Source organism: Ictidomys tridecemlineatus, chromosome X (genome assembly GCF_052094955.1).
Source record: "Ictidomys tridecemlineatus isolate mIctTri1 chromosome X, mIctTri1.hap1, whole genome shotgun sequence".
Lineage (NCBI taxonomy): Eukaryota > Metazoa > Chordata > Mammalia > Rodentia > Sciuridae > Ictidomys > Ictidomys tridecemlineatus.
The window spans coordinates 76,790,739-76,813,738 of record NC_135493.1 but is presented as its reverse complement, the minus strand read 5'-3'; the positions used below and the strand labels follow the sequence as shown (position 1 = coordinate 76,813,738).

Below are 23,000 nucleotides of genomic sequence, written 5' to 3'. Positions count from 1 at the left end.
GACACCAGGTTTTGTTGAGCTTGTTGAATGTTTAGATTCATGTATTTCATAAAACTTGGGGAATTGGGCACCATTATATATATCTTCAAGTATGTTTTCTTTTTTCTATCTCCCACCTCTTTTTGGTATTCACATTATATATATGTTGGTGTGTTTGTTTTTATTTTCTTTCCTCAGATGGGATCACCTGTAAATTCACTGATATTTTTCTTCTGTCTATTCCAATCTGCTGTTACACCCTTCTAGTGAACTTTTTATTTCACTGGTTATACTTTTTAATTGCAGAATTTCTGCGTGTTTCCTTTTTTATAATTTCCATCTCTTTATTGATATTTTCTTAGTGGTAAGCTACATTGTGATTGTTTCTTTAGGTCTTTGAGCATATTTTAAATAATTGATTAAAATTTTTGTCTAATCATCCCAATGTCTTATCTTCCTCAAGCACCAAATCTGCTTATACAGCCTCTGAAATGTATAAGATTCTAGAATTATCCTAAATATGAAGGGCTGATGGCCCAGCAAGACTTGTGGAAGACTTCTTAAGCAAAACAGATTTTTACATATGAGAGAGTTTAGGGTACAAAACTTTAACACTTGTCTTGAGTTTCACTGATTGAGCTGTGAAGAGAGCCATTCCCTTGTCTACAGAGATCAGGCATTTAATTTTAGAATTATTCAAATTATTCAAATAATTATTCAAATTATTCAAAAAGAGTCATATCTCCCCAATTTTGGCTCTCTTGAAGATTGTCCAATAGGCACCTGTTCAACGTGAGTAAACAGCAAACTTTTCATAGGATTGGTATTCTTATCTCTCCTCCAAAAGTCAGAGAAATCACATAGTGATAATACATTCCAGAAGCAGTGAACATTTCAGATCAGTTTGTAAATACTGATCTGTCTCCTGTTCACACCACAAGAAAAGCTAATATAATAGCTGCTTTCCTGGGAGCCTTTTCCTGACAATCACAATAGGAAGAGGCCTGTGAAGAACCCCATAGAATAGTCCTCTCCATTGGGCTGCAGTAGTTAAAATTTATCACAAGAAAGTGAACAGTGATTCAGTCTTTGGAATCTCTTCATCATATCCACATGGATTGCAAACAGTTTCAGCTTCAAGAACTTCTGCAATCCCTTCTTCTTTTCCTCAGATACAGTCTTGTTATTGATGCATGAGCAATATTTACTTCAGTTGGCTTTTTGGGATCTGCAGCAAACAGGATTTTCTTTCCACCTGGTTTGTGATTACCATTACTATACCAAACTTATCAGCAAGTTGTAGAAGCATCTGCGGAAATCTGACCACCTGTTTGGTGGAGAGCTCTCCTTAACCCAAGTAGTCTGTTCTACAGAGAGTATATATACTATCTATAATACACAGTTACATACCTGGACTCCACCTTCATGCTTGATGCTTTATAAAGAAACTGGGGCTGCAGTTGTAACTTAGTGGTAGAGCAGTTACCTATCGTGCACAAGGCATGGTTAGTCCTCAGTTGTGCAAAACAAATACAAAAAAAGATGCTTATTTTGATGGTCTGTGTTGAATACTCAAGAATAAGCTATGTTGTCCAGAACATGACTGCCATAAAGGCCATATCTCTCTTTATTTTTTATGTAGTGTTGAGGATTACAGGTGCCCTCTGTGTCAATGTATATGGACTTCCTTCCCCTCTGCACAAGTCAATGAGAAGCTGGCAAATTAACAGTTAGTGTATGACAGCTCTGGTTTTCCCAGTTTACTATACTCCAAACATCTCTGTGATCCTGTCTCAATTCTACAAGGAAGTTGTCTTTCAAACACTTTGGAGCCAGTTGTAATATATTTGATTTCTGACTGCCTTTGGTAGAATTCGTTTGCATTGCTGAAACTCACTTGAACTAATTTAGCTGCCTCAGCAATTATCTTTATTAGCCCTTTGGTGGAGAGAAGATTGCCTTTGCAGTGTGGAATCCAGTTTCTTCTGATTTTTTCACATCATTATTCTCCATTCCTCTACTGTGAAATAGATTGTGGGCTGAAGCTTTCTTCTTCCACTGAAGTATATGCATTTGCTTCAGGCTGCATCTGAATAGCTATGACTTTACTTCCTGTTCTTCAGACACCCTCTGCTTAAAGCTCCTGCAAACCCAACTGAGGTTATATCGTCTTTAAATTTTATTTATTCTGCTTGTTTTTGGTGCTTAACTTCCTTTTCAAAGCATCTTTTTAAAAGTTGTTTTTTTTAATATTTTTTAGTTGTAAATGAACGTAATATCTTTATTTATTTTTATGTAGTGCTGAGTATTGAATGCAGTGCCTCAAATATGCAAGGCAAGCACTCTACTGAGCCATAGCCCCAGCCCTTTTTTAAAGCTTTTAAGGTACGGGACTGGGACTGGGGCTGGGGCTCAATGGTCGAGCTCTTGACTCACATGTGAGGCACTGGGTTTCATCCTCAGCACCACATAAAAAATAAATGAATAAATAAAGATATTATGTCCATCTGCAGCTAAAAATATTAAAACAAACAAAAGTTAAGGTATAATCCTAGGTTTTTATTTAGAGAATTTTCTCATTTGTTAACATCGCTATTTATTGTAAAATTTTTAAGCAGTGCTTCAGCTATCACAATTTTATATCTCATCTTTTCATTTTCATTCAGTTCAAAATATTTTCTAATTTCCTTAAAAAATTTGATATTTATCCAATACATGTCTTAGTAATGTATTGTTTAATTTCTAATTGTTTGTAGACTTTCTGTGTGTCTTTCTGCTATTGATTTCCAATTGAATTATGTTATGGCCAGAGAACATACTTTAAATTAGTTCAATTCCTTTAGCTTTAGTATTGTTTTATTTGTGATTCACAAGTTTGTTTATTTTCTTGAATGTTCCATGTCTATTTTAAAGCAGTTTGTATTCTCTTGTTTTTTTGGGGGAAAGTATGGTATAGATGTCTTTTAGGTGAATACGATTGATGATTGGTGTTCATGTCTTGTATGGAATGATTTTTTTTCAACTCATTCTGTGAATTACTGAAACTGTTATATCCAAGTATAACTGAAACTTTGTCTCTTTAGTTCTATCAATGTTTGTTTTATTTAGAATGGTTTCGTTGTTGTCTTCTTGACAATCTAATCATTTTTTCATGTCCTCCTCCTTGCTAATATCCTCATGTTGACATTTGTTTTTCTGATATCAATATAGCCATAACAGTTTTTAATTGATTAGTGTTTGCATATTTATAAGTAATATATAAAGAGGTTTCCTGTGGAAATCACATCAGTGGTTCTTGCTTTTTATCCATACTGTTAATCTGAAAAATAAGGACTGGAAAATAAAGAGAGTGGTAAATATGTGGATTGATGTATGTTATTATAGCTTAATAAGCACGCATTGTGATGGTTTCAAAAGCATACCTTATGACCCACAAATTTCACTGAGTGAAACACCATATGAAAACTATATGAAAAGTATGTGCATATGTACACTATTAGATATGTATATTCATTTTAACAGTATTATAATAATCTCAGACTGTAAATAACTAAAATGTACATAAAAAATATCCATGGAGGAATACCACAAACATTATGATAAAAGGCAGCTTCTAGAATGCTGATGATATTCTGATTCTTGGCCTTTTTCTGTGTGTGTGTGGTGTTGGTGATTAAACCCAGGGCCTCTGGTATGCTAGGCAAGCACTCTACCAACTGAGCTATATCCCCAGCCCCCTGATTCTTGAAATAGTAGTTATTATTGGTTCGCTTGGTTATAATTTACAAACCTTCACACTCCTGATTTATATATTTTTTTGTATGTTACATTACAATAAATAATAGTTTAATTTATAAAATCTCGATATACATATATAAAGACAAAAGATGGTAGTATAGCTACGATGTGTATAAATACAGCTGATGTGTTCTAGGCCACATATTAATCTAGAAAGCACTTAACTGTGGCAGAAAGACTCAGGGGAGATTTAAAAGAAAGTCCTTATGATCCTTACCTCCTGGTATTTACATAGCATGTAATTTCTTCTATTTGAATATTTCTTCTATTAGAATATCCTATTCTAACCAATAGGATCCTGCAAAGGTAATGGGATGCCTTTTTCATGAAAATGTTGGCATAATATTATGTGCAGTTTTAAAAATAGCCTCAAAAGACAGGCTGGGGCTGTAGCTCACTGGCAGAGCACTTGCCTCACATGTGTGAGGCACTGGGTTCAAGCCTTAGTACCACATAAAAATAAACACATCAAGGTATTCTGTCCATCTACATGTACATGGCATTAATTTATAGAAATTCATAGACAAATTGAACTAAGTTCAAAAGTTCCTTTCAGTTACTGAGAAACCATATACAGAAGTCAACAGTATAGCTCAGTGGTAGAATGTTTGCTGTATATATGGCTCAGTGGTTAAACAACTGTGGGTTCAATCCCTGGCACCAAAAATAAATAAATAACAAAAATTTTAAGATGTTACACCTAATGAATGACCCTACAAATGTTGCAGGACATTAAACCATCTGAAAAGGAAGTTAAGAAAACATATTTACAATAGCATCAAAAGAATAAAATACTTAGGATTTAACCGAGGAGATGAAAGACTTGTATACTGAAAATTACAAATGAAAGAAACTGAAAGAAAGAAAACATCCCCAAAAGAAATGATATTGCATGTTTATGGATTGAAAAACTTTATATTGATAAGATCTCCATTCTACCCAATGTTTTCTACAGATTTAGTGTAATTCCCATCAAAATCTCAGTTTTATTTTGGTAAAAATAGATCTATCCTAAGCTCAGGGTGTAGCTTGAAGTTGTATCACTTTCCTAGCATGTGTAAGGCCCCAGGTTTTATCACTAGTACTGTAAACAAACAAACAAACAAATTCATCCATCAATCCATTCATCTATCCTAAATTTCACCTGGAATCTAAGGGACTCCAAATAGTAAAACAATCTTGAGAAAAAATAGATGGCGTTAGCATACTCCCCAAATTCAAATATACTGAAAAGCCTTAAGAAACTAGAAAAAGGGGCTGGGGATGTGGCTCAAGCGTTAACGCCTGGCATGCTCGGGGCACTGGGTTCGATCCTCAGCATCACATAAAAATAAAGATGTTGTGTCCACCGAAAACTGAAAAATAAAACATTTTTTAAAAAAAGAAATTAGAAAAAAGCCTAGTGTGGTGATACACACTTGTAATCCTCAGGAGGCTGAAGGAAAAAGATGTTATTGGGCAACTTAGCAAGACCCTGTTTTGAAAAAAAAAGTTGGTGCCAGTGGTGTAGCTTAGTGGTAAAGTACCCCCTGTTTCCATCTGTAGTATTGGGGAAAGGAAAAAAAATAGAGAAAAAGCAAGCACAAAGAAGGATATAATAAAGAGAAAAACATAATCAATGAAAACGAATGTTGACTCTTTGAAATCATCAGTAAAATTGACAAAATTTTAAGCTAAGTGTCCAAGAAAGATGACTAAGATCAAGAGATATTGCTATCCACTGTACAGAATTAAAAACTATTATGTGAGGATCATATGAACAATCTTGTGCCAACCGATTAGATAAGCTAGGTAAAGAGAAATAATCCCAAGGAAGACACAAAGTACCAAAGCTAGTTTAAACAGAAAAGATAAAAAAATTTTTAATATACCTGTAATAAGGAAAATAATTGAGTCAGTAATCAAAAACCTTCCAATGAAGGAAAGCCCAGAAGGGAATGAGTTCAACTATGAATTCTACTGATTGTTTACAGAATGATTAATAATAGTCCCTAAAATAGCCAAATTATGGATTCAAACTAGATGCCCATCAACAGACAAATGGATAAAGAAAATGTAGTATATAAACATAATGGAGTGTTACTTGGTCATAAAGATGAATGGAATTTTGTTATTTGCTGGTAAATGGAGGAAACTGGAGAACATCATGCTGAGTGAAATAAACCAGACCCAGAAAGTCTTTCTCATATGTGGAAGCTAGAGAGAAAAAAGAAATTAAAAAGGAGATGGATCTTGGGCTGGGGATATAACTCAGTTCGTAGAGTTCCTGCCTCACATGCTCAAGGCCCTGGGTTCAATCCCCAGCACCTTAAAAAAAAAAAAAAAAAAAAGGGATTTTAGGAAAACAGAAGGGAGATCATTAGATCAGAAGCAGGATCAAATTGGGTTGTGCATGAATTGAAGAATGAAGTTGAACAAATTATACTAGGTGTCTGTATGAATATACCATAATATATTTAAACTTTATATGTAACTAACACACCAAATAAAAATTATTTAATTAAGTAGGAAGAATGAACAACCAAGTAGAGCAAGGGCATCAGGAAGAGGGAGGAAAAGAGGAAAAGAAGTAGTACTGGGGGTTAAAATGAAGAAGAATACATGCATTTATGAATGTGTCAAAATGATCCTCACTATTATGTACAAGTGTAATCCACTAATAAAAGGAAAAAAAAAACATAAACAAAACAGCTGGGAATGGTGTCGCATGCCTGTAATCCCAGTGCATGAGGCTGAGGCAGGAGGATTGCAAGTTCAAAGACTATCTCAGCATTTAGAGACCCTAAGCAACTTAGCGAGACCCTGTCTCTAAATAAAATTAAAAAAAGTGCTGGGGATGTGGCTCAATGGATGCTGGGTTCAATACCTGGAACCAAAGTAGGAGAAAAAAAACTTTGATTTTCATTTCCTGGCATTCCAGGATTCCTTTCTACACTAAAGTACCTGCAGCTGGTAACCAGCAAGCAATGGTACGTTTGCATTATAGTAAATGAAATTCTAAATTTGAATAGGAATAATCAAGAACAAAGCAGCAATACACTAAGGGGTTAAAGGATCTGATCTTGACTCTAAAGAACCAAAATTGAGCAATCTGCACCCATAAAGAAGCTCCCTAAAGAACACTGTTGAAGAAATTCTACTGATGAGTTCGATGGTATTCCTGCCTTACATGAAATCCCATTTGACTAACTTATTGTCAAATCAATGATATTAATAAAGAAATCAACATGGTATTTACTATGATTACACATCAAACAAAAAACTGAATTCTGAAAAATTCTCAAATTGATTAATGAAAAACAAGGAATACTTAAGATCATTATTTTATAGAAGGAGCTAATGTAAAGGAATTCACGACTTTGAAAGCTGACAAGAGGTTTCTTATTACCTGACTATTTTGTGAGATTGCTGAAAGCTCTCAGGATGGAGGGGGAGGACTCATCCTTTATGTGATAACCTGAGTCCTTTGTCAACTTTGTAACTGAATGACACTAGGGTATACCGTCCTATAATTTTTTTTATGTTTCTTTAGCTTTTCATTTTCTAGTCCTTTTCATTTTTCAGTCCTGTTTTTTTTTGTACAAATAAAACTATTTTTTTCATAAACCACATGTATTTTCAAAATCATTCCCTTTAGGCAAATATTTATCTAACTGCTATATAAGCCTCTATACTATGCATAGTATGAAACTAAAAAATTGCTCATGTCTAGTTTTGTACTTAGTGGACAATGCTACAGACCCCAATCAAATTGGTATAGATGTGATGTTGGAAGAAAAAGTTTAAGAAGATAAAGTCAGTATACCCAGACCCTTTGGAATTGAACATTACTATCTAAATTCCATTCAAAGCATTTCAGTCTGAAGGTAGACTTCCTCCAAGTGGATTTGGAGGTGGCTTATCTGTTTGATTATTGTACTTTCCCATATGTCCATAGAGACCAGCTCACCTAAAATAAATAAATCTATATTTATCTTCTCAGGTCCTTGTTTGAGGCTCCTAAAACCGTTATGCTCTGAATGCTAGTTCATGCATCTTTTGTTTCCTGATACAAAGCTCTCAAATCCCCGCAAATTTCCTGGTAATAGGACATCTTTTGAGCTTCTAATGAAATGATTCTTGGTGGACTCCTGAACAGCTTTAGAATAGGATTTGATCACAAAGACAAATGCATAAATAGATGCTTCCTTCCAACTTTTAGCTGTTCTCTCACCTCCCCCACACTCCACCCGGCTCCAAGAAGTGGAGAGGAGCTGGAGATTGAGTTAGTAATCCATGATGTCAAGACGATGCTACCATAAAGATCCCTAATGATGGAATTCAGAGAGCTTTGATGGCAAAAAACATTGATGTGCCAGGAAGATGGTGTACCCCACTTAGACAAGGACAGAAGCTCCTGTGCTTGGGACCCTTCTGAAGTTTACCCTATGTATCTCTTCATTTGGCTGTTTATTTCTGTATCTGTTATGAGATACCCTTTATAATAAAGTAGTAAACCTACGTGAAGTGTTTTCTTCAGTCTTGTGAATCCTAGCCGATTACCAAACCCATGAGAGGGTTGTGGGAACCCTCAATTTGTTGCAACATCAGACAAGTGTGGTACTTGGGGACCCACTATTTGTGAGTGGTGTATAAATCGAGGGAAATATTATTGGGGCTGAGGCCTTAACTTGTGGGGTCTGTGCTAACTCCAGGCAGTGTCAGATCTGACTTGTAGGACACTCAGTTTGTGTCCATAGAGTTGGAGAATTGTTTGCTATGGTGGGAAAACCTACCCATTTCAGTGTCAGAAGTGTTATGTGAATGTATTATAGAAGAATACAAAGGTCAGAGAAAAAATACATGGGTCAGGTAAAGGGAAATATGGAGTCCTTAACACTTTTTTTCAGGGAGGCACACCAAATGTGAGAACAAGGAATTTTATTCAAACCAAAATGAGGATGGCCTTCTGGGAAATATGTATTTTAGTTGCCCAGATTTAGTGCTCCAAAATGGCATCCTGATCTGGGTCTGGTTTTATAGGTTAAAAATAGAATAAGAAGGGAGTTGTTAAACAATTACATTGATCAACAAGAATAGCACAGGTGATTGAATTGTCATTGCTTACTTCTGTTATAGATTCAGGAAGAAACTTCAATAAGTGGGAAAGGCTTTTTTATTATCTTTATGGCATCAAAGAGGTTGCCGAATATGCAGTGCTGAGTCAGAATAACCTAGGTGACTGGTATCATGCTTCATACTTTCCCTGGGCTAACAAATTTTTTGGCCTCAGTCTGAGGCACTTTATTTTTTTATTTTATATATATAATATATATATGTATATATATATATAATTTTTAATTTCACTTATTTATTTTTATGTGGTGACGAAGATCAAACCCAGGGTCTCACACATGCAAGGTGAGCACTTTACTGCTGAGCCACAACCCCAGCCCCAGTCTGCGGCACGTTAAATCCTTTCTCATGATAAAATCTTCAATCTGTTCCTGTATAGGTAATGGGTTTTTTTCTGGAAAATTGCTTATTTATATACAAAACATTTTTTCCCCCTAGGAAACAACCCAGTTTAAAATGATCATTGTAAATCATCTCAGAGCATCTCAGTCCCACTTTCCTTCCTAGGTACATTTTTGTCCCCTTTCACCTGTCCTCCATCCCTTCCCTAGGTATGCTCTGTCCCTTCATCTCTATTCTAAGTACATTTTATCCCTTGTACCTCTCCCCTTTTACATTTCCTGGATATGTGGGTGTCCTCTCTTTTGGTTATATCTGTATCTCAACACTTGATTGCTTGTTCATGGGTAACCCTCACTGGTCCTGCCACAGGCACTAACACAGCTGGCAGTCTCCTCCCTGGGGTGTCAGACTCTGGCCTCAATAACACTTTGGTTTTTTTCTGCTTTTGCATCACTTTGACCAGAATACCCAACAGGAGCATTTATTTGGGGCTTAAAATTTCAGAGTTCCATTGCCTCTGGGACCAAGACGAGGCTGCACACCATGGGTGAAGGACCAGTGGAGGAAAGCTACTTGATTTATGATTATGTCCAGAAGTGTGTGGAGTGGTTGCACCCTTCCAGGGCATGCCTCCAATTGCCCACCTTGAACAGCCACTCCCCACTTGCTGACAGTTACTACCCTGGGGAACTTGTGTAGTTAGTCCATTCAAACTAAGAGGAACTGATTCAGTGACAGCTCTCATAATGCAATTATTTTATTTCTTTTTTTTTTTAAGAGAGAGAGAGAGAGAGAGAGAGAGAGAGGGAGAGAGAATTTTTAATATTTATTTTTTAGTTCTCGGTGGACACAACATGTTTGTTGGTATGTGGTGCTGAGGATCGAACCCGGGCCGCACGCATGCCAGGCAAGCGCGCTACCGCTTGAGCCACATCCCCAGCCCCCTATTTTACTTCTGAATATTCCTGCATTAATGGGATCTTTTAGCTGAAACTTCATATTCAAACCATAACACAACTGCTATAGGGACAACCTCTGCAGTGCTACTTCCCAGACCTGATCTAGCGTGTAGCCTTGGCAGTTCTGGCTCCACCTACTGCCATATGCATCTGAAGCTCCTGGCTACTGGCTACTGGGTGTGGGATTTTGCTTTACCAGCAGTTGCTTGAAGAAGCCAGATGACAATCCTGATTTGGGAGTCTACCCATGGAAGGTATGCTTCCCATTGAGAGATCAAAGATGGAGTCAGCATATAATTTTTTTGTTCCAAAGCACAGTTTTCTAACCTGCCCATTTACCAACATCCTATGTGGCTGCATAATTGGCTGTATTGATTGTAGTTTATGGATCAGCGACCAGCTTAGGTGCAGTATCTCTTCATATTGGCAACCAGTCTTCCCCTGTTTTTTTTTTTTGTTTGTTTGTTTGTTTGTTTCTTCCCTTACTTTTGCTGCCCTGGGCATGTAATTCCCAGGAATGCCTTACATTGCCTCTGGGGAACTGGTGTAGAGCTAAATCTTACAAGACATCCATTTGGCATTTCCCAAACTGTGTGTCTTGAGCACCACTGTCTCTCAGTTTTTAAAGCATTCTGTCATTATAGCAGTTTCTGTCACTATGCTCGGTTATGTTGGACAGATATTTTTTTTCTTTGCAGTAATGGGGATCAAACCCAGGGCCCTGTACATGCTAGGCAAATGCTGTACATTGATTTACAGCTCCAGCTCAAGTTAAACACATTTTATTATTGTGCAACTTCTCAGGTTCTTCACTATACCCGTGTACATTCTAAATCTCCACCAGAGGCAAGCTGTTTATTTCCTTAATATTCAGAAATACATATTAATATCTTTGGAATATTAATGTTCCATGAAATGCATATTTGAAGACCTTGTTGTCGGGCAATCTGCTTCGAAATTATGCTCATTTTTACGAATGAAGTTCATTACCACAAGCTATTATTTGTAAATATATGTATGTAGAAAAACACTTTTTGAGGTGGTACTTTGGAGTGTGAGGGCTGACTGGAGCTTCAATTCTAGATCTGCTACTAATGAATTAACAGCTTCCATTAGCCACAGGTTAACTAAGCTTCAGTTAGTCATCCAGTGGCTAACTGAATCAACAAGCTGAGGCCATTAAAATGTCCTTCCTTCTGATGGGCCAATGTGGCCTATTATAATTAGTAGTTTTCTTGGTATAGTGATTGTGAGCTGTGCCCCAGTTGTGTAAGTAATAATTATAACTCTAATTATTAATCATGTCTGGGAAATCAAAATATTCCTTGAAAGTGGTTTCTTTAACAATGATTCAGCAATAAGGTGTGTCAAAATGAGCGCATAAGCACCAGGAAACCAAATTTGATCCCTTCTCACAAGCTCCATATCTAGCACCCTGGTCCCAAACAATGTCACCTATCTTCAGGATTAGTACTATCACCTCCTAAATGGTCTCTGGTTTTGTCCTTTTCCTAGGACTGTCTATGCTCCACATGAGTTAGTTTCATTAGCTCACTCTGCTACTCAGAAGCTGACTTCTTTTTAGTTCTGCAAGTTCTTCCCTGCACCCTCTTCAACCAGGGACATCATCTCCTATTCCTCCCTCTGCTCAATATGTTCTGGCCTCTTTGGCCTCCTTGTTGTTTCTAAACAAGGCAAAGGTGTCTCACAACTTTGCAATTCCTATTGTCTGACCCTCTTCACCCTGGCCCATGGGACCTGTCCCTTACCTGCTGTATACCTCAGCTCAATGTCTTCTGATCTCTTGGGCCTTCTCAGATCACTCCTCCCTTTAATAATTCCTCTTCCCTTTCCTCCTTTATGTTTCTTCACAGCACTTACATATATCAGGTGATTTAGATATTTTACTTTTTTCCCCCCTATTTTCCTTCCACTAGAATATAAACTTGAGGGCAGGAATTTTTGTTACTTTTCTTTCTTTTTTCTCTTTTTTTTCTTTATTTCTCTCCTTTTTTAAAGGAGAGAGAGAGAGAGAGAATCTTTTTTTTTTTTTGTAGATGGACACAACACAGTGGTTTTATTTTTATGTGGTGCTAAGAATCAAACCTGGGTCGGCTGAGCCACAGTCCCAGCCCAATTTTTGTTTCTTTTGTTCACTTTTCTGTCTCCAGTCTCTCTAGCAAGCCTCTACAATAAATAGAGGCCCCTGAGTAAGTGTTTACTGAATGCATGCTAATTGAAAACAGTGGCCACAGGCTAGTAACTTCACCTTTCTGTGTCTCTGAGATGGTTGTATAAAAATTTCTTAAGGACCTTGTAATTTTTGTTTTGTTTTTGGTAACCACTGAGCCACGTTCCCAGCCCTTTTTTATATTTTATTTAGAGACAGGATTTTTGTTTGTTTGTTTTTTGTTTTGGTATCAGGGATTGAACTCAGGGGTACTCAACATCCCAAGTCCAATTTTGTATTTTATTATCCAGTTAGAATGGAAATCATCAAGAATACAAATGGTGGGCTGGGATGTGGCTCAAGCGGTAGTGCGCTCGCCTGGCAATTGTGCGGCCCGGGTTCGATCCTCAGCACCACATACCAACAAAGATGCTGTGTCCGCCGAGAACTAAAAAATAAATATTAAAAGTTCTCTCTCTCTCTCTCTCTCTCTCTCTCTCTCTCTCTCTCTCTCTCTCTCTCTCTCTCTCTCCTCTCTCACTCTCTCTTAAAAAAAAAAAAAGAATACAAATGGTAAGCCAGGTGCAGTGGAGAATGCCTGTAATCCCAGTGGTTTGGAAGCCTGAGAAAGGAGGATTGTGAGTTCAAAGCCAGCCTCAGCAAGGTCAAGGCACTAAGCAACTCGGTGAGACCCTGTCTCTAAATAAAATACAAAAATAAGGCTGGGAATGTGGTTCAGTGGCCACGTGCCCCTGAATTCAATCGCCAGTACCAAAAAAAAAGGACTAGGGATAACTCGCTGGTAAAGTACCCCTGGGTTCAATCCCCAGTATTGCAAAATAATAATAGTAATAATACTACTATTGCCTTTCTTATCAATATCAAACAGCATATTTTTTTTCAGAAATGGAAAAGGTGATTTTAAAGTTCATATGGAAATGCATGGTATCCTGAATGCCTAAAACAATTTTGAAAAGAAGTTGGAAGTCTCACTCTCATGAAGAGTAATCAAAAGAAGGCGGTGTTGACATAGACAATGAGATCATTGTAATAGAATTGAGGGTCCAGAAGTATTCTTTTCAACAAATAATGCTGCTTAAAAAGAGAGGTAAAGGCCAAAGAATGAATTCAGACCTCTTTGTCACACCATTTACAGAAATTAGCTCAAAAAGAGAGCAAAGGCCTAATATACAACATAAATCTATAAAACTCTGGGAAGGAAGTAGATATAAATATGCATGAGGGGCTGGGGATGTGGCTCAAGAAGTAACACGCTCACCTGGCATGCAGGGGCGCTGGGTTCGATCCTCAGCACCACATAAAAATAAAATAAAGATGTTGTGTCCACTGAAAACCGAAAAATAAATATTTAAAAATTCTCTCTCTTTAAAAAAAAAATAAATATGCATGACCTTGGCATTAGTCCACAGTTGGTAAATATGACACCAAACGCATAGGTAGTAAAAGACAGAAAGAAATAAAGATGTCTTGTTTGTGCTAGTTTGCTAGGTATGTTGTAACAAATTATCAGTCTAGGTGGCACAAAGAAAAGGAAGCTTGTTTTTTGTTTTTGTTTTTTGTTTTGTACAGTTCTGGAATCTGAAAGTCCAAGATTAATGTTTTGGAAAGATGGGTTTCTTCTAAAGCTCCTCTCCTTGTCTTACAGATTGCCTGCTTTTTACTTCCTCTTTACATGGTCTTTTCTCTGCCAGGAGAATGTGTTCCTGAAATTTCTCTGTCCACCTTTCCTCCTCTTCTCAGGACACCATGCAGATTGGATTAGGGCTCTCCCTAATGCCCTCATTTTTTATTTTAATCACCTCATTAAAGGTCTTCCTTCAAATATACTCTTATTGTAAAGAGCTGGGTGTTATTATTTTAGCATTTGAATTTTGAGGATACACAATTCCACCCACAACATAGGTAATTTTTAAAACTAAGAACTTTTGTGTATGATAGGTACCATCAGGAAATTAAAAAGACCCTCATTTAATAGGAGAAATATATATATTTTGGTACTGGGGATTGAACGCAGGGCACTCAACCATTGAGGCACATCCCCAGACCTATTTTGTATTTTATTTAGAGACAGGCTCTCACTGAGTTGCTTAGCATCTCTCTCTCTTTTTTTTTTTTTTTTTTTTTTTGCTTAGGCTGGCTTTGAACTTGAGATCCTCCTGGCTCCTAAGCCTCTGGGATTACAGCTATGTGTCACCTCATGTAGCAGGAGAAAATATTATAAAGATATAATTACCTACATTGATATCTTTTTTTTTTTATGAGAGAGAGAGAATTTTTTTAATATTTATTTTTTAGTTTTCATCAGACACAACATTTTTGTTTGTGGTGCTGAGGATCGAACCCAGGCCGCACGCATGCCAGGCGAGCGCGCTACCGCTTGAGCCACATCCCCAGCCCCCTACATTGATATCTAAAGGTAGGTACTTAGGTTAATAGGATTTGAACCCAGCACCTCATATATATGAAATGAAACTTTAGGCTAGCATGTGCCAGGCAAAAGCTCTGCCATTGAAATAACCCCTTGCTATCTAGCACATATTTTAAAAATTCATGTAACTTAATAAAAATACAGCATGTGATGAGTACTTATAACTTTTATTTTGAATTAACATTCATTTAAAAAAATTTTTTAAAATATTCTTTTTAGTTGTAGATGGACATAATACCTTTACTTTATGTGGTGCTGAGGATTGAACCCAGTGCCTCACACGTTCAAGGCAAGTGGTCTACCACTGAGTCACAACCCTAGCCCCAGCATCCATTTTTTAAACATAAGTTTAATTACTCCTTGTAGCATCAGGGCTCCATCATTCTTGGTACAGTTTTCAGTTTCTACAACCCATCCACATGCCTGCAGCAGTGTTTAGGGGCATCTCTTCATTCTCCATCACTTCCTTTTAACAGGACATTTAGACATTAACCTGTGAACTTCTATAAATGCTTCTGTCACAGCATAACCTCCTAGATACAGTGACTGCTTACTTCAAACCTACCAATTAAAATTGCCAAGCAGATTTGTTTGGATAATGCCCTAAACTCAATAAAGGCATTAATCCATGGGTCCCTTTTCTCTACATTCTTTCTTGATCTTCCTTTTCCTATTCTCCCTGACGTGTGTGCACGCGCGCATGCGTGTGTGGCTTTTGGGCATGTTATGTACTCCCTAGGGACTGTAAATTCTAAGAAGTCTTTTAATTTTTCCAGATGTGGTGGTGTATACCTGTAATCCCTCAGCAGCTTGGGAGGCTAAGGTAGGAGGCTTGCAAGTTGAAAGACAGCTTCAGCATTTTAGCAAGTCCTTCAGCAATTTAGATCCTGTCTCAAAATTTTAAAAAACTTATAAGTGGACTGAGGATGTAGGCCAGTGGTTAAGCACCCCCTGGTTCAATCCCTGGTACTAAAACAATAAACAAATAAGAAAAAAAGTCTTTTTAAGTTTTCACACTTGAAATTTGTTGTTGAAGCTATGCCTGTAATCCAACTGATGACAGTGAGGGAACCTCTAGGATTCTCCTGCATGTGGATCCATTCCTGGTGTTCCCTTTTCTGTGCCTCTGATGGCTTTGGGGGACAGTGGATAACAGTTATATTGATGAGAAACTCCTAAAGTTTCATTTCAAAAACACAGTTCAATGAAAGTGTGTATTTGAATACACTTTTCTCTTGAGAAGGTACAGTTGGTCCATGAATATATTAAAAGATGCTTAACAGTATTATTAGGGAAATGGAAACCCAAACCACAGTGGGATATAACTCATCATGATGGCTAAAACAGAAAATAACAGATGTTGAATTATATAGAGAATTTGGAATCTTCCTAGGTAAGAATCTTCAAGGATTGTAAAACTGTTAAGCTACTGTGGATTTCACTGATTTTTTAAATATATTTTTTAGTGTCTTTGATTTATTTCTGCTCTGACCTTTATTATTTCCTCCCCAATTTTTTTTTGTTTTAATTTGCCCTTCTTTTACTAGTTTCTTGCAGTATAACATTAAGTTGTTTATTTAAGATCTTTTTTGATGTAGGTGTTTGTTACTATTAAATTCCCCCTTAGAATTTCTTTTGCTGCATCTGATAAGTTTTTGTGTGGTATTTTTTATAAAATATTTTTATTAGTTGTTGATGGACCTTCATTTATTTATTCATTTATTTATTTATATGTGGTGCTAAGTCACTCTGTGTCTCACACATGCTAGGCAAGCACTCTACCACTGAGCCTCAACTTCAGCCCCCTTTGTATGGTGTGTACCTTTTCATTTGTCTCCAGACATTTTTTTTTTAAGGTGCTCGGGATTGATCCTAACCCTAATCCTAACCCTTGTGCATTTGAGGCAAGCACTCTACTAACTGAGCTATGTCCCCAACCCAAAATAGTTTCTTATTTCCCTTTTGATTTCTTTCTTTTTTTTTTTTAAAGAGAGAGTGAGAGAGGAGAGAGAGAGAGGAGAGAGAGAGAGAGGAGAGAGAGAGAGAGAGAGAGAGAGAGAATTTTTAATATTTATTTTTTAGTTCTCAGCGGACACAACATCTTTGTTGGTATGTGGTGCTGAGGATCGAACCCGGGCCGCATGCATGCCGGGCGAGCGCGCTACCGCTTGAGCCACATCCCCAGCCCCCCCTTATGATTTCTTTTTTGACCCATTTTTATTTTTCAAGAATGTGTTGCTTAATTTCCATATATTTGTAAGTTTTCCAAAATTCTTCCTGTTATTGCTTTCTAGTTTCGTAACATTAAGGTCAGAAATGATACTTTATATTAATTCAGACTTCTTAAATTTGTTGTGACTGTGGCCTAGTATGTGATCTATCCTATAGAATTTTCCTCAAGTGCTTCAGCAAATGTGTATTCTGGTATTGGGTAAAAAGTTCTATGTATATTAGATTCATTTGGCCTATGCTGTTGCTCAGTCCACTGTTTCCTTACTGATTTTCTGCCTGAATACCCATTGTTGAAAGTAGTGTTTTGAATTCTCTTAGTATTTCTTTCTTCACTTGTGATATTTGCTTTATATATTTAGGTACTCTTGTCAGTTGCATATTATATTTATAAGTGTTATATCTGATGATTTGATCACTATGAAAATGATTTGATCCTTTTATCATTACATAATTACCTTCTTTGATAGTTTTGCCTCAATATCTATTCTGTCTGATATAGGTTTAGCCACCTCTACTCTCTTTTGTTTACCTTTTATATCAAGTATATTTTCCCATCCCTTCACCTTTAGCTTAGATGTGTCCTTAAATATATAATTAGTCTCTTGGCTGTAGCATATACTTGGATATTTTCTTAAAAATCCATCCAGCTGCTCTACGTTTTTGATTGGGGAGTTTAGTTTGTTTATATTTAGTGTGAGTATTGATATTGAAAGACTTAATATAAAACTATAGTAATTTTGTTTATTTCTTTTTGTCTAATAGTGTGTTCCTCTTTATCTCTTGCTGTCTTCAGTTGTGTTTTGTTAAATTTTTTTATAGTGATATGCTTTAATTCCATTCTTTTTTGTGTGTCTTATGTATTAACTTCTTTCCCATTCTGTATATTACTTATGTCACAATTTGTATCTTTTTTTATTGTTTATCCATTACAACATTTTATCATTTCAGTTATTCTTAATATTTTTGCCTTTTATCTTTTATATTAAAATTAATAGTTATTTGCACATTATCATTATAGTATTATAGTATTCCATATATTCACCTTTATATACTGTGATTTATACTTTGTTATGCTTTCATATTTGTTTCAGCTTGAAAAACTCACTTTAACATTTATTGTGAGGTACATCAAATTGTGATGAAACTCCTTCAGTGTTTGTTTATCTGGGAAAGTCTATCTCCCATTTAAAAAAAATTTTTTTGAGTAAACATATTTTGTTTATTTAAACAAACTCTATAATCTAGTCTATCAATAGAAATCATACTGCAATCAATAATTTTGCACATATGACATGTTCAACATGCATAAGTATACCTGTAGGATAAGTATCCAACAGTAGAATTGGTTGATTAAAGAATAAATGCATTAGTTGACTGTGGTGGGACATGCCTGTAATCCCAGTGACTTGAGAGGCTGAGCAAGTTCAAGGCAACTTAGTGAGACCTTGTCTGAAAATAAGAAAATAGAAAGATGTAGCTCAGTGGTAAAGCCCCCTGCGTTCAATCCCTGTACCAAAAAAAAAAAAAGAATAAATGCATTTGTAGTCTGGATGAAGATTACCAAATTACCCTCCATAGAAATATCATTTTTCTCTTTCGCATGAGAAGTCTTATTCTTGACAACCTCACCAACAATGTTGCTGTTGTCCAACATCTGAAGTTTGCAAAAAAGAGTATCTCAATGTGTTTTCTTTTCTTTTCCCCTACTTCCCTCTTTCTTTGTTTCCTACCTTCCTTCTTTCCTTCTTCCCTCCCTCCTTCCCTCCCTCAGTAGTGGAGACTGAACCAAGGGGTGCTTTACCACTCAGCTACAGCCCCAGCCCTTATTATTTATTTATTTACTTAATTATCTCTGTGTTTATTTATTTATTTTTGAGACAGTGTCTTGCTATGTTACCCAGGCTGGCCTCAAACTTATGATCCTCCTATCATAGCTTTCTAGTTCTTTGGGACTACAGGTTTGTGACACCGTACCCAACTGGAGAGATAGCAGATTTTTTGCAGTGCATCTTTCAGGTTTGTGGGGCAATGTCCTTGATCTCTAAATGCTCTGTACCCAGACACATCTCGGGCCTCCCTAAAATGCAAGTTCCTTTAATTCCCTATCCTTCCTCTATTCTCACGGAGGGACCACTCTGGACGGTGCTTCTGGCCTGGTTTCGGCAGTGACTGCTGCTGGGGATTTCTTCCTTATTTTATTATATCTAACCTCCTGAGTCTCCGACCTGCTTTGAATGTCCAGTTTGAAATTCTAGTAAAGTCCCCCCACTTTTTTGTTCACCTAACTCGTTGAGAAGCTGTCTATTTGCTTTCTTGGTTTCACTCCACAGAGCAGCCAGGAAAGCGACCTTCTCTATTCTACCATCTGAAAACCTCTGAAGTTAACCTTCTTTTTACATGTTAAAATGAAATACACGTATTTCTTTGTCTATGCACCATTTATTTTTGTCTTTTTCCCATTCCTCTCTTACAATGTTGGTCTTTTCTTTATTTCTATGTATTCTTTTTTTTAATTTTTTTAATTTAAAAATTTTTTTTTATTGTTGGTTTTTCAAAACATTACATAGTTCTTGATATATCATTTTATTTCTATGTATTCTATGTTAGAGAAATTTACTCTTTGTCTATATGAGTTGCAACTATTTCCTCAGTTTGCCTTTTATCTTTTGTTGCGCTCTGTGTGTGTGTGTGTGTGTGGTGTTGGGGATTTAACCCAGGGCTTTATGAATTCTAGGCAAGTGCTCTACCACTGAGCTCTATCTCCACCCCCTATATATTTTCGTAGTTGGATCATTCTTTCTCTCTCTTTTTTTTTTTTTTTTTGGTACTGGGAATATAATAACTTAGGGGCACTTAACCACAGATCCACATCCCTGGCTCATTTTTTTTTTTTTTTTTAAGAGACAGAGTCTCACTGAGCTGTTTGTGGCCTTGTTAAGTTGCTGAGGCTAGCTTTGAATTTGTGATCCTCCCCTGCCTCAGCCTCTCAATCCATTGGGATTACAGACATATGCCACTGTGCTCTGCTTGAATCACTCTTTTTTTTTTAATTTTAATATTTATTTTTTAGTATTTGGCGGATACAACATCTTTGTTTGTACGTGGTGCTGAGGATCGAACCCGGGCCGCACGCATGCCAGGCGAGCGCGCTACCGCTTGAGCCACATCCCCAGCCCGCTTGGATCACTCTTAAGAGCTACTACTTATCTTTTACTGCAGGTCCTGGCCTTCTCTGATATGGTAAATCCCAAATGTATCCAGATTATAATTTGCCACAAGATAACATGTCATTCAGTTGGTTACATCCATAGTCTAGAGTGCGAGGGCCACATTCCCCATGATTTTGAGGACATCCCTCCAAAAATGAGCACATGCTTCCTGATTTCATTAATGTATTCAGTCAAGATATGGGCCAGTTTGTCGTGTTCAACTTGCATTTCAGGATGAATCTGTCCACTAATGCCATAAACCCTATCACTTGGACACCTAGGAAGGCACATTGGACTGGCTCCATTCCCTGGGCTGCTGCTGCTTCTTTTTTTTTAAGAGAGAGAGAGAGAGAATTTTTTTAATATTTATTTTTTAGTTTTCGTTGGACACAACATCTTTATTTTTTTATTTTTATGTGCTGCTGAGGATCCATCCCAGCGCTCCGTGCATGCCACGCGAGCACCCTACCACTTGAGCCACATCTCCAGCCCTCCCTGGGCTTCTTAAAAACAAGTAGGTTGAGCAGGCATAGTGGTGCACACCTATAATCCCAGCGGATTGGGAGGCTGAGGCAGGAAGATGGTGAGTTCAAAGCTAGCCTCAGCAATTTATTCAGGTCGTAAATTTAATCCCCAGTACTAAACAAAGAAACAAACAAAAACAAGAAGATTCACAAGCAGCCACCATCCAGACTTTCATGAACCACAGATGTGGTGTTTGTCAGTTGCCATGGTCACTGATATCTTTATTTATTTATTTAAAATTGCCGGGGCATGGAGGTGTGTTCCCGGGATTGAACTGTGGGGCACTCTACCACTGAGCCACATTTTATATTTTATTTATAGACAGGGCCTCACTGTGTTGCTGAGTGCCTCGCCATTGCTGAGGCTGGCTTTGAACTCACAATCCTCCCTTCTCAGCCTCCAGAGCCACTGGATTACAGGTGTATGCCACTGAGCACAGCTCTCTTTTATATTTTCCAGATATAGTGTTCTTGTTTTATAATTTTTTCTTTTAAAGCTTTGTGTATGTCATCCCATCCCCTTGAGGTTTCCAGATGTCTGCTGAGTAAAACTCTCATGCTTGCTCCTTTGTAAGTAATGAGTTGCTTTTCTCTCACTGTCCTCAAAATTCTTTGTCTTTTTTTTTTTTTTTTGGTGGTTCCAGGACAACTATACTGCCTATATTGTTTTGCTTGATATTCCATAAACTCCTTAGGGTTTGTTCACTCCTGTCTTTTTGCTTCTTCTTGCTCCTCTGACTGGATAATTTTACTGGAAGCTTTATATTGAATTTTTCAGTTTAATTAAAATATACGTCATTTCAAGAATATTTGTTTGATTCTTCCTCCTTCGACCCCACTGGGAATTGAACCCAGGGGTGTTTTACTACTGAGTTACATCTCCAGCCATTATAGTTTTTGATTTTAAGGCAGGGTCTTGCCCCAGCTAACTTGCAATCTCCTCCCTCAGCCTCCCAAACAGCTGGGATTATAGGCATGTGCCACCATGCCCAGCTTTCTGATTCCTTTTAGGTTTCTATACTTTTATTAAACTTTTCATTTTATTCATGTATTGTTTTTTAAAAAGATTTCATTTCTCTATGTTCTCTTTTACCTCAATTAGCTTCTTTTAGATGATTATTTTGAATTCTTCTCCAGGCAATTATTTACCTTCATATCTTGAAGATCAGTTACTGAAGACTTATTTTGTGCATTTGATAGTGTCTTATTTCGATGATGATGATGATGATGATTTTGTGGTACTAGGGATTGAACCTAGGATCTCATGCTTGCTAGAAATGTGGTCTACTATCATCAGCCCGCTTTATATTTTTAGTTTTGAGATAGGGTCTCACTAAGTTTCCAATGCTCGCTTCAAACTTGCTATCCTCCTGCCTCAGCCTCCTTATTTCCTAATTGTTTTTTGTTTCTTTTAGCTTTGCATTGGTATTTACCCTTTGGTAGAAGCAACCACTCCTTCCAATTTTTGCAGATTTTCTTTGGCAGGGAAAATCACCCTCAGTCAGCCTTGTTAGCATTTCTGGGTATCTCTCAAAATTTTGCTATAGGTGTTCATGCTTCACACTTCTCCATCTCTTCTGTTGGAGAAGTCTCAGGTTTCTATGTCTTTTGTCAACCCCACAAAATTATTTTAGGGGACAGTTGCCTGCTCCTTTATCCTAGGTCAGTACACTCTGATGAGAGAATGATGGTATAGCTTCCCTTTCTTTCCATTCTCACTCATGGAGAAATTTCCGAATTGTGCACTTTCTCTCAATCCTACTGAGCCAAACTGGGTTCTAGTAGTGTTACCAGCTGTTATGGTTCATGCCGTTTGCTGAAAGCCACCCTAGCCTCTGGGGATCCTTGCCATTAGCTGAATGCCATGGTTTGCTGTCAACTCAGAGTCACACTGATTGTTGAGAGATGTACTAGCTGTTAAGATCCGTTCTGCCTGCTGAGAAGTGTGCTATCTTCTGGGATGTTTGCCAGCTATTAGGAGCCATGCTGTCCAATAAGATCAGTGACAGCTTCTGAGACCCACATTAGCTGCAGAGATAAAGATCAGTTGCCAAGCTCTGCACTGTCAGCTGAAAACTATGCTGACTCCTGAGATCCACACCATTCATCATCTGAAATCCCTGTCATTTGACAAGAGCCATACTGTTTGCTGAGAGCCACCACCCTTCATGCTTTGCTCTTAGCAGCCTCCAGAACACTCCAGCTATGATGAGAACCCTTAAC

General features: G+C 37.3%; 1 non-coding gene and 1 pseudogene across 50 annotated transcripts in view; one reads left to right on the top strand and one right to left on the bottom strand.

Moving 5' to 3' along the window:
- Positions 1-23,000, top strand: part of LOC101960618 (uncharacterized) — a 401,529-nt gene that overhangs the window by 74,170 nt on the left and 304,359 nt on the right. The gene's annotated exons all lie outside the window — the stretch shown is intronic.
- The window catches only part of LOC101970862 (DNA repair protein RAD51 homolog 1-like), a 23,677-nt pseudogene continuing 1,643 nt past the window's right edge, over positions 967-23,000 (bottom strand).